The following is a 24,017-nucleotide window of genomic DNA, read 5'->3' on the forward strand; positions in this document are numbered from 1 at the left end:
TAGACGAAAAGAACTGGAGAGGGAAAAATCTGGAAATCCTTCTCCACATCACGGAGGAGGCTTCACAGAAAATTCCTCCAAACATTAAACTGGCAGAGGACCACAAGCTGTATGTGGTGGTAGAGGGCAGGCGACCTCGCTGTTACCTATGCAACAGCGAGGCACATCTGAAAAAGGACTACCCTCTGGCCGCTAAACAAAAACAACAACAACAACAACAACAACAACAACAACAACAACAACAGAAGCAACTACCAAATACCCCCAACAGAAGAACTTTACTACCAACACCACCAGAAACACAAAAAAACAACAACAGAAATATCAGCAATAACCACAACAGAAAAGACAACAGAAACTGCAAAAACAGAAGAGAAAAAAAAAAGAAAATTCCAAGACTGCCTCTCCCTCCCCCATATCACATACACCACACACAAATAACAAGCAGCCAACACCAACAAAAACAACAACACAAACACTCACAGAAACACACAAAATTTGCCGTTACCTCTTTCTGATTCCTCAGAACTTTCATCATCGGATGAAGAGAGTGGGGAGGGTTGGAAAATAGCTACGAAAGGAAAGAGGAAGCGCAGTAAGAAGAAAACAAAACAAAATGCAAACACAAACAAAGCAGGGAGATTCACATCTCCCGAAAATACTACTAACACCAATAGTAATATACAAAAAACAATGCTAACAGCAATAGACAGTACAAACACAGAGTTGATGAATTACATCAACTCTAAAACAAACATCACAAATAAACCACAAATAAACCATCAACACAAACAACCACCCACGCACAACACCGCCAAAACACATTAAAATTTATCATGTATCACCAGCATTGCACTACAAAATAAAATCCCTCTACCCCAACTCGGTAGGGGGATGTCAAAAATATTTGTTCAAGAAATTGGTGAAAAATCCAAGGAGGAAACAAAACTTTCGGACGGTAAGTAACTCACTGTTCTCTTTGTTTTGTGCTTTAAAGCACACGTATAAATAGAATCATGGTGAAGATTGGTTGTGTGAATGTGCGTGGCTTGGGGTCCCCTTGGAAACAAGGGTACCTCTTAAATGACATCAAGTCACACAATTTGGATATCATAGCCATTAGTGAGACCAGACTCCATGAACCGCGGGCCCTAAAGTCCATGTTTGGCGGACAGTTTAACATTTATTTTTCTCCCTGTCTGCCGAGGATGGGCGGTAGTGGCACGGCGGTTCTTTTTCGCAAGAGTCTGGATTTCCAAGTAAAGACGATATTTACGGACCCGGAGGGTAGACTGGTTGTCCTAGATGTGGACGGCAGCGATGGAGGCGCTTTTCGGTTGCTGGCAGTTTATGTGCCTCCTTTAACAGGTCGGTCGGACTTCTTTCGACGTCTAGAAGTATTCCTGGGAACGTCTCGTCCCTTACTTTTAGTGGGGGATTGGAATGCTACCTTGGACACGCATCTAGACTACGTGGGGAGTGACAAAACTAGAAGGGGATGCAAAGGCCTCAGAGACCTGCTCAGACGCTTCCAGTTGTCTGACAGGTACCGACTCGACCACCCAAATGTGCCAACGTGGACTTGGAGCAACCGCATTGGGTCGTCGAGATCGTATCTAGATAGGATAGTGTGTAGGACAAGAGATAGAGATAGTTTAGGATGTCCACAGTTCCACATAGTCAGCTACACGGATCACAAACTTGTGACGTGTGCGCTAGACTTAGATAACGCACATAGGCAGGGTTACTGGAAACTAAACGCGTCTTTCCCGTCGAGACAGGTTTTCAGAGACCGGATTAGCACGTTAGTAAAGAGGGCTTTGACGGGAGCCATCGTCAACAACAAATGGTGGTTTGCCCTCAAGAGAGCAGTAAGGGCGGAAGCAATAAGGTATAGCAGGGCACTAGCTGTAGAGAGGAACAGAGTAGAGGGGGAGCTAGTGATAAAGTTAGAAGAGGCATTGCGAAGTGGCATCGCATCCGACGTTTTAGCGGCGAGGTTGGCCCTCGACCAACACTTCAATGCTAAACACGAAGGGTGTGCTGTCAGGGCAAGGATGCGTGCTCTGAGGAATGAAGGTGTTGGAGCCGCACGAGAGGCCTGGGTGGCGGAGGCGCAGCAGGGTAACAGAGCCACCATCCGGTCTCTGGTAGACGAACAGGGGCGCGAATTGCTCGAGCCGAGCAAGATGTGCGAGGCGTTTCAGCGGCATTTTGCCCGACTGTTCGGGAGGAGTGGCAAGCGAGAAGGCAGGGTGGACTTTAGTGCCTACCTGCACAGCTTGCCACGACTCTCGGCAAGAGAGGCGGAGTGCTGCGAAGGGGTAATCACGGCGGAGGAGGTGAGGGACGCGATGGCGGGTTGCTCGACGGACAAATCTCCGGGTTTGGATGGCCTGCCCTACGAGCTTTACAACTGTATGCCAGACTTGTTTGGAGACGTCTTGGCGGCCGTGTACTGCAACTGGCAGCAGAACGGGAGCATTCCCGGTTTTGTGAGCCGAGGAGCGGTAACGCTGCTGAAGAAAGATCCAAACAAGGGGGACGCCATAGATAACTTTAGGCCCATCACTCTGCTCAATGCAGACTTGAAAATTTTGGCCAAGGTGTTAGCCAAGCGGTTGGCGCTTGTCATCGAGAAACTGGTCGGCACGGAGCAGACATGCGCCGTGCCAGGCCGGAGCATCCATGACAACCTCCATCTGATGCGCTACATCATAGAAGGGGTAGTTAAGGAACCTGGCATGGGTGGGGCCCTGATCAATTTGGATCAATCCAAAGCTTTCAATAGGGTAGACCATCGATACTTGGAGGCCGTCCTCGAAGCGGCCGGCTTCGGTCCCGTTTTCCGCGGCTGGATGGCTGCTTTGTACACAGGCATCCGTTCGGTTGTTCGCGTCAATGGACGTCTATCGGGACCCTTCGACATTGCACGTTCGGTTCGTCAGGGATGCCCCCTGTCGCCGCTCCTGTACGTATTGACTCTCGAGCCACTACTGCGGAAGCTGGCGACGCTGAGGGGCATCCCGCGAGAACTGGGGTGCGGGACGAGCGTGTCGGCATACGCGGACGACGTCACCGTCATAGCGTCTAGCCACGAGCACATCGAGCTTGTCGGTGAGACGCTGAAAGACTACGAAGCGGTGACGGGAGCGAAAATCAACCGGGATAAGTCGGTGGGTTTGCTGTTCGGCACCTGGAGAAGCAAGCCCATACCGTCCGGCAGCGCCTCAGTAGTGGGACGCTGGACGGACGGTCCGGTGAAGTTGCTCGGAGTCTGGTTCGGTCCGGACCTGCAAACGGAGAACTGGGACGAGATAGCGAGTAGGGTGGCCACTCTCTGCCGGCAATGGTCCGAGAGGAAGCTGTCCCTAAAAGGTCGGGCGGAGGTGGCGAACGCGTACATCGCGTCTGTCATCGAATACCGCCTGACCGTCGTGCCTTGTCCCGATCGCGCCATCACCGAAATGGAGCGCATCCTCTTCCGCTTTTTGTGGAAACAAAGCGTTCCGATGGTTAGGCGATCCGTTTGTTGCCAACTGAAAGGAGGGCTGGGCATGCCGTGGTTAATGATGCGCAGACATGCGCTGAGACTGCGACATCTCCGGCTCTACGTAGACGACGGTGAGCAGGTGTGGTCGCCGTCTGTGCGACGCGCTTTCCCGCAGCTCGTCTCCATGACCGAGCTGCAGTCGTGGATCAAAAAGAGGCCGAGGAATGGCGAATGGCACCGTGAGTGTTGCGTTGCTCTGCAACAACTTTGCCGTCCCGGGTCGACCTTGAGCGGCTGCATCACAACGGAGTCATTCTATAGGGGATTAGTGGAGGGCAGGTACGACGACGATCTCGGAGCGAACCTGGGCGTCGACGAGGAATACCTGACCCGCCTGTTCAGGACGACTTTCGGGCCGGGACCTATGGACAACTTCCAGAGATCCCTGGCCTGGCAGTGCTACCGAGAAGCGCTACCCGTTCGGGATAAGCTCTATAGACACGGCTCCCGAAATGCGGGGCCGACCTGCCCGAGATGCGGTCAGAGCGACGAAACCGTTCTGCACGCACTCGTTCAGTGTCCAACCATTTCGGAGCTGTGGGCTTATGTCGAACGACTGCTGTCGCGTGTGGGACGAGTCGGTTTATCAACTGAGTCTATCGTCAATATTGTCACGCCTCCTTCCTTTAAACGGGAAGGAAGAGCTGTATTTATCGTACTTGTGGCTATGGCGAAAGAATGCATCTGGTGGACGCGTCTGAAAGGATTAGAGACAAACACTTTCCTCTCTGGTCAATCTCTCATCAACTTTTTCAAGTATCACTTGAAAAGGAAGGTGAGAGTAGAGAGGCAAGTGTTGTCTAGCAAATGTTTCGAAAAAAGATGGATACATGTAGCAAGAATGGCACGTATAAATTTATTGGGAATTTTCTGTATTATTTCGTATTTTTTGTAAATACTCCAAACGTTTTGCGATGTTTTTTTTTCATCGTTGTCCCCACTTTTGTTTATTTTTTTTTCTGCTTTGTTTTCGCCCCCCTCGAAAAGAAAAACTCTACATTTGTATTTTGTCCCTTCTATGTTGACCATGGTTCTATAAAACGTTTTAAAATTTTGTAAACAGAGAGTTACTTACGTTTCTTGCATAAATAAAAGAAATTTTATTTAACAAATTGTGACACTAAGGACCGAGGTTACCGTGGTCTTTTCGTAGGTTTTTCTTTCCACGGATAACCTCCCCATTTATTGGGAATTTTCTGTATTATTTCGTATTTTTTGTAAATACTCCAAACGTTTTGCGATGTTTTTGTTTTCATCGTTGTCCTCACTTTTGTTTGTTTTTTTTTTCTGCTTTGTTTTCGCCCCCCTCGAAAAGAAAAACTCTACATTTGTATTTTGTCCCTTCTATGTTGAGCCCTGTGTGGCTAATAAAGAAACCTATCTATCTATCTATCTATCTATCTGTATCTGTGTGTATTTGTATGCATGCATTTGTGTGTCTTTCTCTTTAAATATTATATATATGGATACATATATATGTATGTATATACATCTGTATATGTACGTGCACATATGTGTATGTATATATGTGAATGAAAATATTCTGAGTTTGGAGGTGGAACGCCTGTAAATATAAACGATAGAGTTTCCGCAACCAATATTTCTTCTCACCATAATCTGAGTGGTTTGCGATACCCAGCCTTATTACATTTAAACAAAAATGTCCACGTCCACACATGATTGTAAAATTGACTCACCTCTATCCCTATTTTCCTCACAAGTGACTTCATCTACATCCCAGCCCAACCCAATTCTAGAGGTATTTTATTAACTCATATACCATACTGCACTTTCTGATCTGAATCAAAAGGCATAACTCTAACAAGCAACATCTTCCACTCTGTGTTTTTTTCCCCAAGGAATTTTCGGTCCGTTTTTTTACGACACTCGAAAACCGGACATAACACATTCTGAACTCCAATGCGCACTCCATACTTTTCTCACTTATCCATTTAGACGAGTGCCGATACTGGTTTTCCAAGACTTTCATGTACGATACTGATTGATAAAATCGGCTAAAATAAAACCACTCACAAGGCTTTGGTCGGCTCGAAACTATAGTTGAAGAGAACTGTCCTTGTGAGTGGATTTGGTAGACGGAAACTGAAAGAAGCCCGTCGTATATGTGTGTATGTGTGTGTGTTTGTATGTGTGTTTGTGTGTGCTTGTGTGTGTGTGTGTGTGTGTGTGTGTGTGTACGTGTGTGCGTGTTTGTGTCTGTACCCCAACCATCGCTTGAAAGCCGATGTTGGTGTGTTTACGTCCCCGTAACTTGGCGGTTCGGCAAAAGAGACCAATAGAAAAAGGACTAGGCTTGCAAAGAATAAGTCCTGGGGTCGATTTGTTCGACTAAAAAAAAAAACAACCAAGGCGGTGCTCCGGCATGGCCGCAGTCAAATGACTGAAACAAATAAAAGAATAATCCTTCTACGTCCTGACACATTTACATGCAAACATAACTTTTCATTGCTTTGTTAACTGAATTTTGTAAATAAGAACAGTTATTCTCATTTAGTTCTAGAATCCCTAGTAATGTCTTTTACTGAGGAAGCAAAACCATGGCAAAACACCGGTGTTTGAAAGTCTACGGACATCGCTGGAGTGAGTATGTCGATTACACACACGATCTAAAGGGAGAAGCCGTTCTCCGAAGAAAAGCCCAATAGCAGAAAGCTCTGTTCACGTCCAAGTCTGCCGAGGTATGCTATGAATGGTTATGTACATCACTGTTTTCATCCTCAGTTTTGCGTGCTCATAGTAATTTGACATTTTGAATTAATTTCATTTATATTCAAAAGAGAAAATAAAGAGAATTGAAAGCAAAAGAATATGTGTCGATTTTTAATGGTGGAGAGTTCACACACTGATACATGAGCTCAAACACATATACATCTGTTTGGTTTCAAAGAGCAGTAATTAAAAAATATCAAAATTATTCTGGAATATTTTTTTTGTAATGTTTTGTTTTTACGTTATATTTTGTCTCTGTAATTATCTGGGTGTGATATAAAATGTTCACTCACGATTATTTACAGTCGGCTTTCAGCCTTAACTAATGCATTAATTGTTAAAAAGTATTTTATAACTGTTTACTCATTACTTAAACATAACAAGCATGAAGTCCTGAATACTTCAAACGTATTTTTTAAAAATCTATTTTATGTTTACTTTTACATAACAAAGCAAAATATTTTGTCGAAAGCGACTTGTCACTTTGTTGAAGAAGCTTGTTTCTTTTCTACCAATTAATATCAGTGAAGCAACTGTGGAGCTGGGGGGTGGCATCTGTGTGGGATAAGAATGCTGGATCTTTAAGCAGGCGAGTCCGCGATTTGCATAGTTACTGTCACTGTCTGTGTTTTTAGTAAAAAACTTGTGTCTGTGGCTCAAATGATTTGCATCCTGTTTATTGTCACTGCTCTAGACTTGTGTCTATGGCTGAAATGACTTGCACACTGTTACTGTATAGCAAAGAGGTGGTTCATAATATCTAGCTTTAAATAAAGAGCGTGTATTGGTATTGGGATTGCTCTAGTTTCGTGGCAAATACACATGAACCTGATACTAGGAATACTCTAAATTTGTCACAAACGAGATTAAGTTTTCTCTAGAATAGTGATTTTCAATCTTTTGTATTTCAGAGCCCCCTTTCACTGAATGACATTTTACAAACACCCTCACCTCGTATCTATTTAAAAAAACACACCCAAGAGTACAATATTTCAATCAAAGGAAGCTAATTATGAGCAGTGGTTTATATTACCCACATCTAACATTGTCTCCTTTTAGATATTTGCGCGGACTAGAATCTACTATTTAAAATTTTTACGGAAATTACGAAGCAAGGCAAAAATTTATACAATGAAATTATATGAGACTTTGGCATATCATTAGTCATGTTCTTTTCCCCACAGGTAACACTATGTCCTGCATATATTCTGATCCCGAAAACGTTTGTTTTGATAATGTGTTTCAAATGTAAAGTCTTGTGCATAGTTTAAATATGTTATTTCTAAGAAAAATCACGTCTACTCTAAACATCCAGCATCTCCTAAAGTGCTCTCATAACATTTGCCGTCTCCCTGTGATCTCACAATGTCCCACAAAAGGGTACACCTAAACAGGTTAAGGGCCACTGCTCAAGAAGAATTAGAAGTTGAAACTGTAGAATCTCATGCGATATTAAATCGTTTTCTTCGTCCTTTTCATATTTTGGCGGAAAAGCTGTAGTGGCGAAAATAATTGAAAACTGAACAAAATTTCTTGACATATATTTTCGTCACTTTCAAAGTTCTATGTTCAAAATCTCACAGGGTTTATTGCACCTTTCTTTCTGCTATCGTCAATAAAATAAGTATCAGTCATGTTATAAGGACCATTTAGACAGACTGTAGCCCCTTCCCTGCGAATAAGGCTTTTATAAGTTTATAAGAAATCTTGCTATGCTAATTAGATACTTGAAATATAGGGTCACTTTATTATCTATCCCCGATGCTAAGTACTCGTAGACCAACTTAACATGTTATATTTCTCTCAATGAAGTCATATTGGACTGCACATATGACGGTAGTAATCAAATAATCAAATATGGAAAGTATTTCTCAGAAACGACACGCTATCAAAGAGTATTTAAAGTATTTCTTGAAATACAATAACTCTCGTGTTTGTACGGTGCGTATATTTGTTTAAACCAATATGTATAGGTTGTATATATTAAAATACTTATCAGAAAGTGCATTTTTCCGCCCATTTCTGTTATTCATGACATGCATAAATTACTTGACTGGTGAGAAAATTTCGTAGTATCACTTTTGCCAACAATTCAAAGATTTTGTAGATGTTTCTTGACAACAATTATTCATTTTGCTGAACTTTTAGTATTAACCATCTTCATTTTTTTTCTATAGATGTAGATCTTAATCGTTATTGTTATTGTCTAGTTTCTCTTCAGCCCTACTAGAAAAGACTTGTGTGCATCCGTTTTGCTGGAACATGTAGAATGAGAACATATATATTTTTATATATTTAAATATTGACGAAATCTATCTGTAGGTGAAGTAAGGAGCTTCTATAAACATTCTTCATATTGTTTTGATGTACGTATGTACGTTTCCTTATGTTTTTATTTATTTGAAGCCTTCGTGTAAGAGGAGTTGTTTTCCAATAAAGATGCACGCATAAAAAAGTTACATGTTAAACTTGAGAAAAATCTTGCATATTTCTAATGTTCCTCTTACAGTTTGTGTTTCTAATGCGCGTGTTAGCTGGCTGATATTTTTTTCTGAAAACTCCAGCTTTTTCAGATTGAATATATATATATATATATGGAGAATTCACGAAAAAACAGCAGATGAGGACAGGTGGTGTAAACAACAAATGGATGTATTAGTATAACGCTCGGGAATAGTGAAAGTCTTTAACGTTTCGAGCCTACGCTCTTCAACAGAAAAGAACACAGATAGAAACAAGGAGAGAAACAAGGAGAGAAAAAAATATGTGTAGTGGTCAGCGATCTATACATACATAGGACGTGGATGATAATATTTTCAACTGAGACATTACGCCTGTATCTGATTGTTCAAGTTCTTCAGTTCTGTGTATGTATATATATTTACTCGATTGCTGATATTTATAAGTGTTTCTTTCCCCATTGTTTTGAGATACTATTTTCTATCATTAATAAACCTGTCAATATTTTTGACAATACAGACATACTAGTATCTTAGTACTTCTGCTTTTTTTATTTTTGCTGCTATTGCTGCTGCTGTTGGTGTTGTTGTTTTGCACCATGTCAGCCGTGATCTGAACATAGCAATTACCCCCACTTGTATTTGTATATCTATTACTTCAATGACCAATATGTTCTACGTTTTTTAACGCGGTAGGGTGTAATTTGAAAGTGAAAGAGAGAGGAAGAGCGAGTTCACAGCAAGAGAGAGAGAGAGAGAGGGGGTGGAGACGTGATTATGCAATCTTGACGGTTCTAATTTCGTTGTTGTGTAGAGTTTTACTGCATTATCTATAATGTAAAAAATATTTGTAACAATGTACCATGTTTCTCTTATCAAGATACGTTTGATATCCCTCTGTCATATACTTTATCAGTCATTTTTTTATCTGACTGACACTTTTCTTCATTTCCTCTGGATACATTGAAGTGTGTCAGGCTTTAATTGCATTATACAATATGGATTTTAGAGCGGCGAGCTGGCAGAATCGTCAGGACGCCGGGCGAAATGTTTAGCGGTATTTCGTCTCCCGTTACGTTCTGAGTTAAAATTCTGCAGAGGTTGACTTTGCCTTTCATCCTTTCGGGGTCGATTAAATAAGTACCAGTTACGCACTGGGGTCGATGTAATCGACTTAATCCCCTTGTCTGTGCTTGCTTGTCCCCTCTATGTTTAGCCCCCTGTGGGCAATAAAGAAATAAAAATTATACAATATGTAATTTGTTAACTATCGAGTTGTTTTTACATACATTGAAGCATTTCTCAGCTTCCGATTACATTAAATATGTAAACAGAACTTAAGGAGTAAGCCTAAGTTTATATCTATATTAGTAGCATTACTTTCTTCTGTATCAGTGGCATTAAATGTTCGTATGAAGAAAATGGAAACGATATACCATTTCCTAAGTTCAATAACTATTCAATGCTGTAAGCGATCTTCACCCACGAAGGACGAACTTCAGGAAATTCATATGGGAACTTCTCGCATGGTATCTACCATATATATATATTCTCTCCATAGAATAGAACTTCTGCAAGTTACCATTCTTGCTGCTGATGAAACAACTGGGCTTTCCTTCGAAGTATTTGTAATCTAAAGTTCTTACTATTTTTTTTCACCCAACACAGCTATGCACACTGAATTTTCCAATGAATAAAAATTCTTTGAGATGGTAGTTGTCATATATATTAGCGACAGAAGCAGTGTTAATACCGAGAGGTAATATTTATCCCCAATTAAACGTGGATGTTCTGTTAGAACAAATTATATTGTGGTAGATACCATGCGAGAAGTTCTCATATTGACTTTTGGTGCGATATATATCGCCCCCGCTGCCGATATAAACAAGAGTGCATTTTGCACCAAAACCCAATATGAGAGTTTCTCCCATATTATCTACTTCAGCATAGTTTATTCTAACAGAACATTAACGTTTAAGTGGGGATAGATATTACCTCTCGATGACTGTCATATCTTTACAAAATCCATCGATCAAATTCTGCTACATCTAAAGTGTCTACGAACTTCATACAACACGTATATGCTAGGGAAGAATTGTGTTTATATTTGCTTTTACTGATATAATGAATTTCCTGAAGGTATGTATATATATATATATATATATATATATATATATATATATATATATATATATATATATATATATATATATATATATGTATATATATATATACACACACACACACATGCACAAACACATGCACAGCACATATGTAACGTACATGAATATGTGTATTTTTTACATTATTTACAATTGACGGATATTTGTCCTCATCTTGTTTGTTAACACAACGTTTCGGCTGATATACCCTCCAGCCTTCACCAGGTGTCTTGGGAAAATTTCGAACCTGGGTTCTCATTCCTAAGGTATTTTTCAGTTACCTGAATATTATTATTATTAACAACAACAACAACATCGAAAATACCTTAGGAATTAGAACCCATATTCGAAATTTCACCAAGACACTTAATGAAGAAGGCTGGAGGGTATATCAGCCGAAACGTTGTGTTAACAACAAAGAAGATGAGGACAAATATCTGTCAATTGTAAATAATGTAAACAATGTACATAATTCCTCATCTCTTAAATATAGAACTGTATGAATATGTGTGTTTAAGCATGTGTATTCACATGCGTGAGTTTTCATATATGTGTATGTATATGTGTATGCCTGTGTGTCGATCTGCGGAATTAAGCCGACACATATCAGTAAAAACTGCGACACGTGTTGCGTATGTTCCCACACTGAGTTACACTGGCGATGGAAACCTATAACCATAACCACTATTGTTTACAAAATACATGCTATAAAAGTTACACAGCATATCAAAGCCGGTAGGTTTGAACTCGTAATTCTAGAGATGAATCTAAATATTGCCAAAAATTCAGTCTGATGTTCTGATATTTTTAGTAACGTCAGTGCACTAAAAAAACAATAGATACACCATAAACTGCAACAACCACAACGTCAAATACTAAAGCAGTGACTTAATTGTACCAGTTTCACCGAGAACACAGGATACACGCTGTGTTTCAGCTCCATGTACAAAGGTTGTTGAGATCTGAAGCTTGAGTGGCAGACAGTAAGAAATTAAAATACAACTTCAGTAGCACTTCCTTAATTAATATTACACTGTTAAGTGGAAATAAGTTCCAAACTTGAAACCAACATCCTCTGTTACTCTGTTATGGTATCTGACAACTTATTGGAAGGCTATTACAAGCATCCTGGTTCTTAGCTTTCCATCCAGTCCTATGAGGCAATTAGGAAAGCTGTTCCCTGTCTATAAAAAATATTGTGTTAATCATTAAGTGTCGAGTACTGTAGAAACGAGGGGATAACATTCGAGTGAACCGAGTGACTGTGTGACCTGGTTTTTGATTTTTGAGCTGAAGGACACCATCACTTTAATGAAATCACTAAAGTTTCTGAGAAAAGCAAAGAACATCACAACAAAATTGTTTGCGTCATATTTTTACTTGCAGAAATACAGATTTGCGGAAAAGCAGATTTCTAATACTGGCTCTAGGTCACAGTTTTACAGTTGACTCTTGTATTTGTAGGTATCGATCTCTGGCGGATGAAAGATATGGTCGATCTCGAAAGGAATTGGAACTCAAAACTTAAATGGCAGGAACGTGTCGGCGTCGTTATGAAGTACGCTTCGCAAGCACGTGGTTCAAAGTGCAATTCCAGTGTGCAGCATCTTGAGCACATTTCTTCTATTATATTAAAACGAAGATGATAAATAAGGAAAATGTGAAAATGATATACGACTTGAGATGAAATGAACTGGTAAGCGACGATTTATTCTCCGTTAAAAAATACAATGATTACCATACAAGAAATAAAATAAAATAACAGGTTACAACAAAGATGTGTGAAAGACTCTACCAGCTCGCCGCCTCAAGATGAATGATATGATAATGACATGATTGATGATGATCGTGGTGATGATCATGAGGATGACAACAACGACAACGATGATGACATGATGACATGATAATGATGATGATGATGATGATGATGATGGTGGTGTGAATGGTGACGATGCAATGGCGACTACGATGATGATGAGGATGTTGACGTCGACGACAACAACGACGATGATGACTGCGATGATAATGACGATGATAATGATGATGATGATAATGATGATGATGATGATGATGATGATGATGATGAGGATGATGACGACGACGAATTCGATGATGATGACGAGATGATGATGGATCCTATGTCCCTTTCAACGATGACTATTCCATTTGTTCCATTCGTTGTACTACTTACACATTGATTTTATAGCGTAAGTGGCTGAGTGCATCACGGACGCATGTATCTTTCATGTACTTCTCAGGCTTAATCAGCATTACACAATGTACGACAAAGTTGGCTCGCTCGAATTCCAGGTAGAATCTACCCGACGGAATTACCACATAGCTTCAGTTTACCCAGTTTCATTCAAAAAGCTTAGAACATCACGAGACCATGGTAAGAGACATTGGCTCCAGATACCATGCAATGAGAGCGAACCCGGGATTTCATGATCGTAGTGCAAAAGTCTTAAACTACTCAACCAAATTAGTGGCGAGCAGATACTTTCGTTACTAGTGAAGGCGGGTGGCCAGGTGGTTAAGGTGTTGCACTCAAGATCGGGGTTTCGATTCCTAGCCTGCAGGAAAGTTGTGTTTTTTTTAGCAACCCCATTTCACGTTGCTTCAGTCAGATCAGCTGTAAATTGAATAACCCTGCGAAAGCTACAACAATGCGAGGAAGCGCATTGTGACCAGCAATGCACAATAACATTTAATAGTCTGATCGATACGGTGATATGAATTATTTACCGATAATATATTTTACTGTATTTAATTCGATTAATCGTTAAAGAAAATAGAAGACGTGCATGGGGAACCCTGCGACAATCTGGCGTTATGTTCAGTGAGAATGTTGGCCTGCCCGCCTAGCCAGCACAGTGGCATCATCATTCGAAAGCTACAACAATGCGATTCGATTAATCGTTAAATAAAACAGAGGACGTGTATCTAATTGTGTATGAGTGCTATAAAATTTTTAAGATGACTCTACAAAAATCAAACAATACCCATGGAAACTGCCTTACAAATTCTATCAAAATGTGCGAGCTGTGGTTGTGACCTTTTTGTGTGCACAATTTGTGACAGACCATGCCTTTCTTTTGCTGGGCTCAAATCTCATTTGCGTTATTCCCATTCATCTGTCACACTATATTTCTCCACTCTTAATTTTCTGTTAATTTCTTTCTTTCTGTTCCTTCTCTTTCTCTAAATTGCCTTTGACGTTAAATCTATAAACGGTTTCTTAAAAAAATAACTTGCCAGCATTCCCATTCATCCTATACACGGTAATCACATTCGGTTAAAATGGTTTATTGATGTGTTTTGTTTCTCTTTTTTTTTCTCTGTCGAGAAGATTGCATTGTTTTACATCATTTTGTTCCCTCCGGAATAATATCAATGTTTTCTTCGAAACATATGTCGGAAGTATAACGATTTGAATGACACCTGCATTTAACTCCATTTCTTAATTATATATATATATATATATATATATATATATATATATATATATATATATATATATATATATATATACATATGTTATTCAAATAATATTAAGCAGCATTTATTCTTAATGCTCTGAGTAGCTTTCTGTGAATCTCTAGTAACTTAATGGAGCAAAGATCCATTATTTATAATAGTGTTGTCTGTGGACCAAGGAGAAGGTGGTGTACTTGATTAAATGTATCTCTGTAAATTTCAGACGATACTTATTATTTCTTTTTATTAACCCTGAAAAGATAGATAAAGTAAAAAAAAAAAACACTGGAGACACAAGTCGAACACCTCAGGGCGAAGCTAAATACCATTTTAATATCTAATCTCTCTAATCAAGCATTTGCAAGTTCTGTCTTTAACCAAAGCAGCACAACAAGAATTCGGACGTACATCCATCAAAATAATCCTAATTGAACGAGGAAGTGGTTGTCATTGAATTTGATAGACAACTTCAAGATAAGGAGAGAAAAAATTTTGTAAATTTGTGAAATATTTTATAATATTTTATATCCATAGAGAGACAAAGCTCATACGAACCTCACCATTCGATAAATAGAGGTTGAGAAAATATGTATTAAATAAAGTTTTGGATTTAGTATAATCAACTAAAATCTCAGAGAAGACAGTGCCTTAGCATGACCGTATTCTAACGACTAAAATCAAGAAAAGAATACGAAACGTAGACTGACTACGCAGATTAGGACAATTAAAATTCCCACCAGAGAGCATTTTAATTATACTTGCTCGTGTTACTCATATCTATGATAATTACCTTAACATTTCATCATTACAACTATAACTGATAATTATGGCTGTGATGATGAAATGTGAAGACAGAATACAGTGGATTAACTTGACCCCTTGTGGTTATATTTATCATATTACTGCTCATGAAAAGATGAAAAAGCAAGGTTGTTCTCGGCAGGATTTGAACTCAGAACACAAAGAGATATCAATGAATACAGCAAAATAATTTAACCAGTCCCTGTAATGCTTCTGTCACAGACCGCTCACATAACCATATAGAAAAAACTTCTCAGCTAGCACGAGGGTGTGCTAATTGGCATATTCGTGATAATTGGAAAATCCGTTCAGAAATAACTAATTAATGTTTTAAGTTGATGCGGCACTAAGCCCGTGAAATTATAAACATTCAAAGTGGAATGTTAACATACTTTTATACTGTCTACTTTTTTTGAATTTTCTGTACTCGTTAAACAATATTATAGTGTCATTTGAAACAATGTCATTTATCTTATAAGCGATCTTAAAATTTACCCTATAATCTTCAGCTTAAACCGTTTCCGTATTCACAAAAAACAATTCAGGGATATTCTGTACAAGAAAACCAGAACATTTAATTATAAAGATCACTTCAATATTTGAGGCAGGCGTGGTTGTCTTGTTGAGCACTCGCTGTCCAACCACGTGGTTCTGCAGTAGGTTCTGCAGTGGGTTCTGCATCGGGCCTACTAAAGCCTTGTGAGTGGATTTGGTAGATAAAAACTGGAAGAAGCCCGTCGCGCGCTCGCGTGTGTGTGTATGTATATGTATATATGTATATACGTATGCATTTATATGTGTATATCTGTATGCGTATGTATGTATACGGGTGTATGTATGTATACGGGTGTATGTATGTATACGGGTGTATGTATGTATACGGGTGTATGTATGTGTGTATTTGTGTATTTATGTGTAAGTGCGTGTGTGTCTGTGTTTATATTGTGCCCACCACTACCGCTCGACAAGTGATGTTGGTTTGTTTACGTGCCCGTAATTTAGCGGTTCATCAAAAGTGAGAGACAATAAGTACCAGCCTTAAAAAAATAAATGTACTAGGGTCGATTTGTTTGACTAAACCCTTCAAGGTGGTGTCCCAACACATGAATAAAACAAGTAAATGATAAAAAAAAATTTCATGGTAGAATACTGTTGCAAATTATTTGTATTACAGGATCAAATATCAACACATATGAAAAGATATAAATACATCATTGATAATACCGTAACATTACGGTGACATACTTTTCAATCCCTGTTTTCTCTTGTTTTATTCCGAGGTCTCCGTATTTTTCGGGAGATTGTGGATCTGCACCACGAAAATTCCTATCTAAGGCGCACATCTGGGTAAGCTTTTTTTGTTGTGGAATAATAACAATCACCTATACATGCAAATCTCCACTCTCGGCGAGATCTCATACGGATGTATGGCGAAAGTATCAAGGGCACACAAGAACTGCCCCACTGGTTATCAATTGCAACTACTCTTTTCATTTCCTAAAATAGTTAAACCACCCTTGCTAAAAATTACTGCCCAATAGCCAACCAGAACATCATGTACAAATTATACATTGGGTGTCTCAATCTGTTCTTGCAAGATCATTGTGCCACCAAAAACAACATCATAACACCTGAGAAAGCTGGAGGAAAGAAGAAGGTGTGGGGGCTGTATACAGCTGCTACTAATTAACAAAATGATCCAAGAAACAGTAAGATATCTCAGTAACTTAAATGAAGTGTGACTGGACTACCAGAAGGCTTTTGATAGCATAATCCATGGGTGGATTATCAAGGTTTTTACAGTTAGCCAGTCTCACAACCACTAGTGAGTGCTAGGAACATCTGACCAAGGCTTGGCACACCTCTTTGCTCCTTAGGAGTGATGAGGAACAAATTGAGATAGCATTCACTACCAAAAAGATATCTTTCAGGGTTATATTCTGTCGGTGTTGCTCTTTGTCCTCTCATTAAACCCACAACCATACCTGTTTACATTAAAATGAACCCAGAGGTGCTTCCCATCTTTTCTTTGTCGACAACCTGAAACTGTATGGGCCAAATATCGACCGCATAAAAAATCAATTTGACGTCATAGCCGAATTTTCTAGACATTGGAATGGAATTCGGTGAGTTCGAATGTGCATTGCTGACAATAAAACGTGGAAACGTTACGCTCTCCGAATACTTGAAAATAAACGGTTTGACAATACAACCTCTTGTCAGGTGACAATTATAGGTATCTTGGACAAGATGAGAATGTCAGATATGATGGACCCATAAATGAGGACAAGACCAGAAATGAATACCTCAGAAGAGTAAAGAGAGTATGGCAATCAGAACTCTCAGCTTACGAGCATATTTCCCGCAATACCTTCGCAGTGCCTGTATTCATGCCTAGATTTGGCTTTCTTAATTGGTCACTATAAGAACTCAATGAGATAGAAGTTCGAACTCGCAAGCTTCTCAGTGTTACAGAAAACATCAACATTAATGGAGATGTAGATAGGCTATACTTCCCAAGCAAGGATGGTAGTCGTGGTCTCAAATCTATATTGATGTCATATGAAGCACATATTGTAACACTGAATCAACATTTGCAGCAAAGGACAGAGTTCAGTAACTTTCTTGCCCAAGTTTGTGAGCGTGAAATCAACATCATAATTAGGATAGCTAATGAACTTGAAGAGGCGTATGGAATAAGAGCTGATACAGACGTCTCCTCGAGAAGCATTAGTAAAATCTGTTTATCAGAAAAACAGAATTAAAAGAAATGGACCGGTTCGCTGAAAAAGTAGTACATGGGTACTTTGTACGTAAAACACAAAACATAGAAGGGAGTGATCATGTCAAACGCTTGGCATGGAATCTTTATAAATATATGACATTCCACTTTGAAAGCTACCCCCATGCAGGGTAGCTTGGTATGTCCGATCCTTTATTACAAATAGCTGTTACATGGTAGCAGGGCGTGCTAGAAATAGCAGCCAAATCTTTGGAAGTGAGATAACGTTGAATGCCCCGAACAAAAAAATAAGGAAAAAAACTATTTCAAACCGAGGTCACGAAGCTCATGATATGTATGTACGTATGTATGTATGTATGTACGTATGCATATGTGTACATGCGTATACGCATGTATGTATACTCTTTTACGCGTTTCAGTCATTTGACTGCGGCCATGCTGGAGCACCGCCTTTAGTCGAGCAAATCGACCCCAGGACTTATTCTTTGGAAGCCTAGTACTTATTCTATCGGTCTCTTTTGCCGAACCGCTAAGTTATGCGGGACGTAAACACACCACCATCGTTTGTCAAGCGATGTTGGGGGGGGGGGGAACAAACACAGACACACAAACATATACACACACATACATATACATATATATATATACATATATACGACGGGCTTCTTTCAGTTTCCGTCTACCAAATCCACTCACAAGGCTTTGGTCGGCTCGAGGCTATAGTAGAAGACACTTGCCCAAGGTGCCACGCAGTGGGAATGAACCCGGAACCGTGTGGTTGGTAAGCAAGCTACTTACCGCATTAAATCCCTTTTCGGGACTACTTTATTTGAATTCTTACTATCGGGTAACTAATTTCATGTCATTATATAGCTGACTACACAATTTGAGTATTCATAACTTATTGTGAATTCCTGAAAACAAGATCCTGCGTAAGATAGTTCGGTATTTTCTGTAAATGCACAAAAACCGTTTTATGGGCTACATACTTAGTATTGTTGTTATTGGATTAGCGAAACAATTATGAGAACGGAACCAAGTGACAAGTGCCACTTTTCAGGGAATTACCGGGTACGTCAGCTAGTATGTGTGTGTGTGTGTGTGTGTGTGTGTGTGTGTGTGTGTGTGTGTGTGTGTGTGTGTGTGTGTGTGTGTGTGTGCTTGTGTGTGTGTGTGTGTGTGTGTGTGTGTGTGTATACTTATGGATACATTATTTACATTATCTACATTTGACGGATATTCGTCCTCATCTTGTTTGTTGTTAACACAACGTTTCGGCTGATATACCCTCCAGCCTTCGTCAGGTGTCTTGGGGAAATTTCGAACCTGGGTTCTCATTCCTATCGATGTTACTATTATTATTATTATTATTATATTATTATTATTATTATTATTATTATTCAGGTCGCTGCCGTGAATCGAACTCGGAACCTTGGGGTTAGTAGCCCGCGCTCTTAACCACTACGCCATATGCGTCAAATGTAGATAATGTAAATAATGTAAATAATTCCTCATCTCTTAAATATAGAACTGTACTTATGGATAGATAGATAAACCTGAATTCCCAATCACTAATTTTGTTAGTTGAATTATCAAACGTTGATGGCCGAGATCTACGCATCTTAGTGTTGGCGAGTCGTACAATAACTGATTGATGGGGCGGGGTTGCGACAATTATACATGACAAGTACAGAATGACTTTTTAATACCGAACCTCCTACACATGTTTTTATGAAAGGGGTATTAAAAAGGAATCATATCCATGTCATACGTAATTTTTACCTAATCTCACCCAGCTCTTATAAGAATCATTGACACCAGGATATGGTGTGGGTCTTGACAATGAACATTTGATTGTTCAACTAACTGAACCCCTGCACGTAAAATTAACGTATAAACAGCTAGATATTCCACAGTCAGCTGTGCATTAAACGCAATTCTCGGGTCAAATCAGCGTCTCACATTATGATCAGAAATGAGCCTTTGAATTACAAATACAATCTAATATTAATGATTTGTAAAGACATCGTATTTCTTTATGCAACAATAGTATACCACAAAGTATATTAAACGTTTTTATAAGTCAACCCTGTGGGATCTTTTTTAAAACGGGGGCCACATTTTTCATTAACGAAACACTTTGAAACTTGGAACACTGGTAGAATGTGTCATATAAAACATCTTTTTCTCTTAGTCTTCTTAAAAAAAAAAAGAAATCCATAAGTTATTCCATGTTAAAGTTGTCGTATTTCTGTAATTTCAACCAATCACTGACGTCCATTCAGCCGATATACATTAAGTGCCGACTACATAAACAAACGATTCTGAAACAATTAACCCTAACCCTAACCCTAACCCTAACCCTAGGGTTAGGGTTAGGGTTAGGGTTAGGGTTAAAGCAAATTTAAAATGAAAAAAGCAAATAAAACGAAGGTATGGAGATTAAATATGCTTTACATCGCTTAATCAGCAAAAGGAGTAAATGTAAACAACTGAATATTTGTCAGTGATTGGTTGAAATTATCGAAATAAGACAATTTTTTACATGAAATAAATTCGAATACAAAAATATTTTTCTGTTCTATAACACAAAATAGATAAGTATACGAAGTTTGAAAGTCTTTCCGTACCAAAAACACTACGTAAAACATTAATGAAAAATGTGGCCCCCGTTTTAAAATAGATCCACCCTGTGTTCTACAGTGTCACAGTGCTATTACATCATTTGTTAAGGTTATCTCTCCAGATATTTTATAGAAATTATAGCTAGCACTGATTCTTGTTACGGCGTTTCATACCCGTGACGCTTGATGTAAACAACAATGAGATCGAAGATGAAAAATGGGTAATGAGTGTGTATACGCCTTGTTTCAGGAGTTTTTTTCTTTCATCAGCACCCATCCGACCTATTAATCATCCACTAAGACATTTTTCATATTCGACCTCATTATCGTCTACATTAGGCGTCTCGGATACAAAACGTCGTAAAAGAAAATCAGTGCTGGTCATCTCTACAGATTTCTATAGAATATCTGTAGAGATGACTTCAAAAAGAGATACACTACAGAGAAACAGAGTGAAGGATGGACTCCAATGATTACTTTATTTATCAATACCTAAAGTGTCAAAAGAAAATTTGATCTTGGTGGAAAGAGCCAGACCGAATAATACTACGCAACACATTTAATCGTCCATTTTAACGGTCTTTAATTTTACTTTTATCAGGATACGTATATAAAAACAAACGACATTACAAAACTAGGTGCTAACTAAAATGTTCTATTTCTTCTATTTTTGCTTTTATTTATTTATTTGCTAATTTATTTATTTATTTATTTAATTGTTCAGCTCTTCTCTCATACACCAGCTGCAATTGTTGTCTTGGCTTGAATATCAGTTACTGTCATATGTAACAAATAAAGCTAAGTAATTTTCACAATTAAATCAAATTATCTTTCAGACTATTCGCCAATAACAAGTATTTATATATATATATATATGTGTGTGTGTGTGTGTGTGTGTGTGTATACAGAGGGAGAGAGAGAGAGAGAGAGATACACACACACACACTCACACTCACGTATTGTGAGTGTGTGTGTGTGTATGTGTGTGTTATAGAGCAACTGTGAAGAATTGAGGTGAATGTTCTAATAAATAAATGAATAAATAAATAAATAAACAGGTAAGCATTCTATGAATAATATGAATGAATTCGTTAAATATATAATTGCCGTTGCTGCGATTGCTGTAGTAGCTATTGTTATTCAGCATTAAGTCAACCATGATCCAGCACAGCTATGAAAAAGAGCATTCTAGCCATGACCATTCCTTCTTACTTGCGTGAGGAATTATCTAGGATTACATTATTCTTTTCTACTCTACACATAAAGCCCGAAATTTTGGGGGATGGGGCCAGTCGATTAAATCGACCCCAGTGCGCAACTGGTACTTAATTTATCGACTCCGAAAAGATGAAAGGCAAAGTCGACCTCGGCGAAATTTGAACTCAGAATGTAAAGACAGACGATATACTGCTAAGCATTTCGCCCGGTGTGCTAACGTTTCTGCCAGCTCGCCGCCTTCTAAGATTACGTAATTGGTTGAAAACAGATTTCGCTGTTGTGTCTAGTTGATTGAGTGGCCACTGTTATTGATATTATGATTGTGGTTGTTGTTAAGGCAGTGAGCCGGCAGAGTTGTTAGCACGCCAGACAAAATGCTTAGCGGCATTTTTTCTGGCCATCTTTATGTACTGAGTTCAAATTCCGCTGAGGTCAACTTTTTCTTTCATCCTTTCGTGAAGCACCAGTAAAGTACTGGAATCGATGTAATTGACTCCCCCCCACCAAAAAAAAAATGAAAGAAAAACACTTTTGACTCTATGCCCAAAATCGAAATCACTATTGCCGCTGGTGTAATTGTAGGTAAAAAATATATATATTAGCAACAGAAGTAGTATTAATACCAAGAGGTAATATTTATACCCACTTTAAGGTGGTGGCGGCATTTTGTCCATCTTTATGCTCTGAGTTCTAATTCCGCCGAGGTCGACTTTGCTTTTCATCTTTTCGGGGTCGATAAAATAAGTACCACTTGAACAGGAAGGTCGAAGTAGTCGACATATTCCTCCTTTGAAGTTGCTGGTCTTGTGCCAAAATTTGAAATCGATATTTATGCCCACTTAAACGTGTATATCTTGTTAGAACGCACTATAGTGCAGTAGATACGGTGAGAAACTCTGACATAGGCTTTTGGTGCAAAATGCTCCCTTGTTTATATTGTTAACGGGGAGACTAAAAGCTAATGTGAGAATTTCTCTCATGGTTTCTACAACAGTACAGTTTGTTCTAACAGAGAATATCCACGTTTAAGCGAGCATAAATATCACTTAGCGAAATTTTTAGTTTCTGAGCAGCCGCATATGAAAAGAAGATTGATAAACAACAGATATAACACAGAGTGAATCACTTTGGGTAGACCTCAACACCCAAGACATTTTTAGGTGTGGTCATCCATTCATTTAAGACTTAAAAAACCTGTTCTCTAACTTGATAGAGAAACAAAAAGAGTTTGTCGAGAACGATTTGCTTTTTGTATTGTATAGCTCTATTATAGCATGTCGAACTACGAATGATGGTTTAGCTCAGTGGTTCTTAACTTTTGTTTTGTAGCGGCCCCACTTTTAAGTAGTTGTTATGCCTATCACCCACCTGAGTGGTGACTGGGGTATCACGACTAAACTAATTTAACATGGTAATTTATAAATTATACTCTAAAAATGGATTGTATAAGCTTTTAATAGTGAAATGGTAAAAGATGAATAAAGACAGTTGTAAATTTACTTTATACATTGCAAGTGAATGACTTCCCTGGGTCCGATGATATCCCATTTTATTTTAATAACCACTACTAGTTTTATCATGTACAATATAATTATCAGTACCGGGCCGCAGACCAGTACCAAGCTGCAGAACAGAACCGGTCCGCAGACTATTACCGGGCTGTAGACCATTACCGGGCCGCAGACCAGAACCAGGCCGTAGACCAGTACCGGGCCGCAGACCAGCACCGGGCCCCAGGCCACTACTAAGTTGCAGAACAGAAAACGAGCTGCAGTCTAGTACCGGGCCGCAGACCAGTGCCAGGCCGTAGACCAGTACCAAGTTGCAGAACAGAACTGGGCTGCAGACTAGTACCGGGCCGCAGATTAATACCGGGCCGCAGAGCAGAACGGGCAGCACAGAAAGCATGCATTTTAAGATTTTATTTCTATTTTATTGGTTATTGCAGTCTACAGGGTGTTCTTACATTATATATGCACTATGCATATATTTAATATATTCGAGTATGTATAATTACAAGTATGCAGTAAATTACAATGTGTATAATTACAAGTACGTAATAATTACAATGTGTATTATGCACTTTATTGTGTTTTGCTATGCGTGAGATCCCTCAATAAGTGGAAAAACTGTTATACATGAAACAGGTCCGAGGTGCAAAATGGTTAGGGCTCGCTGCCTCACGGAATTACTCGATCTCTTAGAAATAACGACCAAATATCTCTCAGTTTACACCCATGAACGCATTGG

Source organism: Octopus bimaculoides, chromosome 7 (genome assembly GCF_046866305.1).
Source record: "Octopus bimaculoides isolate indiv1 chromosome 7, ASM4686630v1, whole genome shotgun sequence".
Taxonomy (NCBI): Eukaryota; Metazoa; Mollusca; class Cephalopoda; order Octopoda; family Octopodidae; genus Octopus; species Octopus bimaculoides.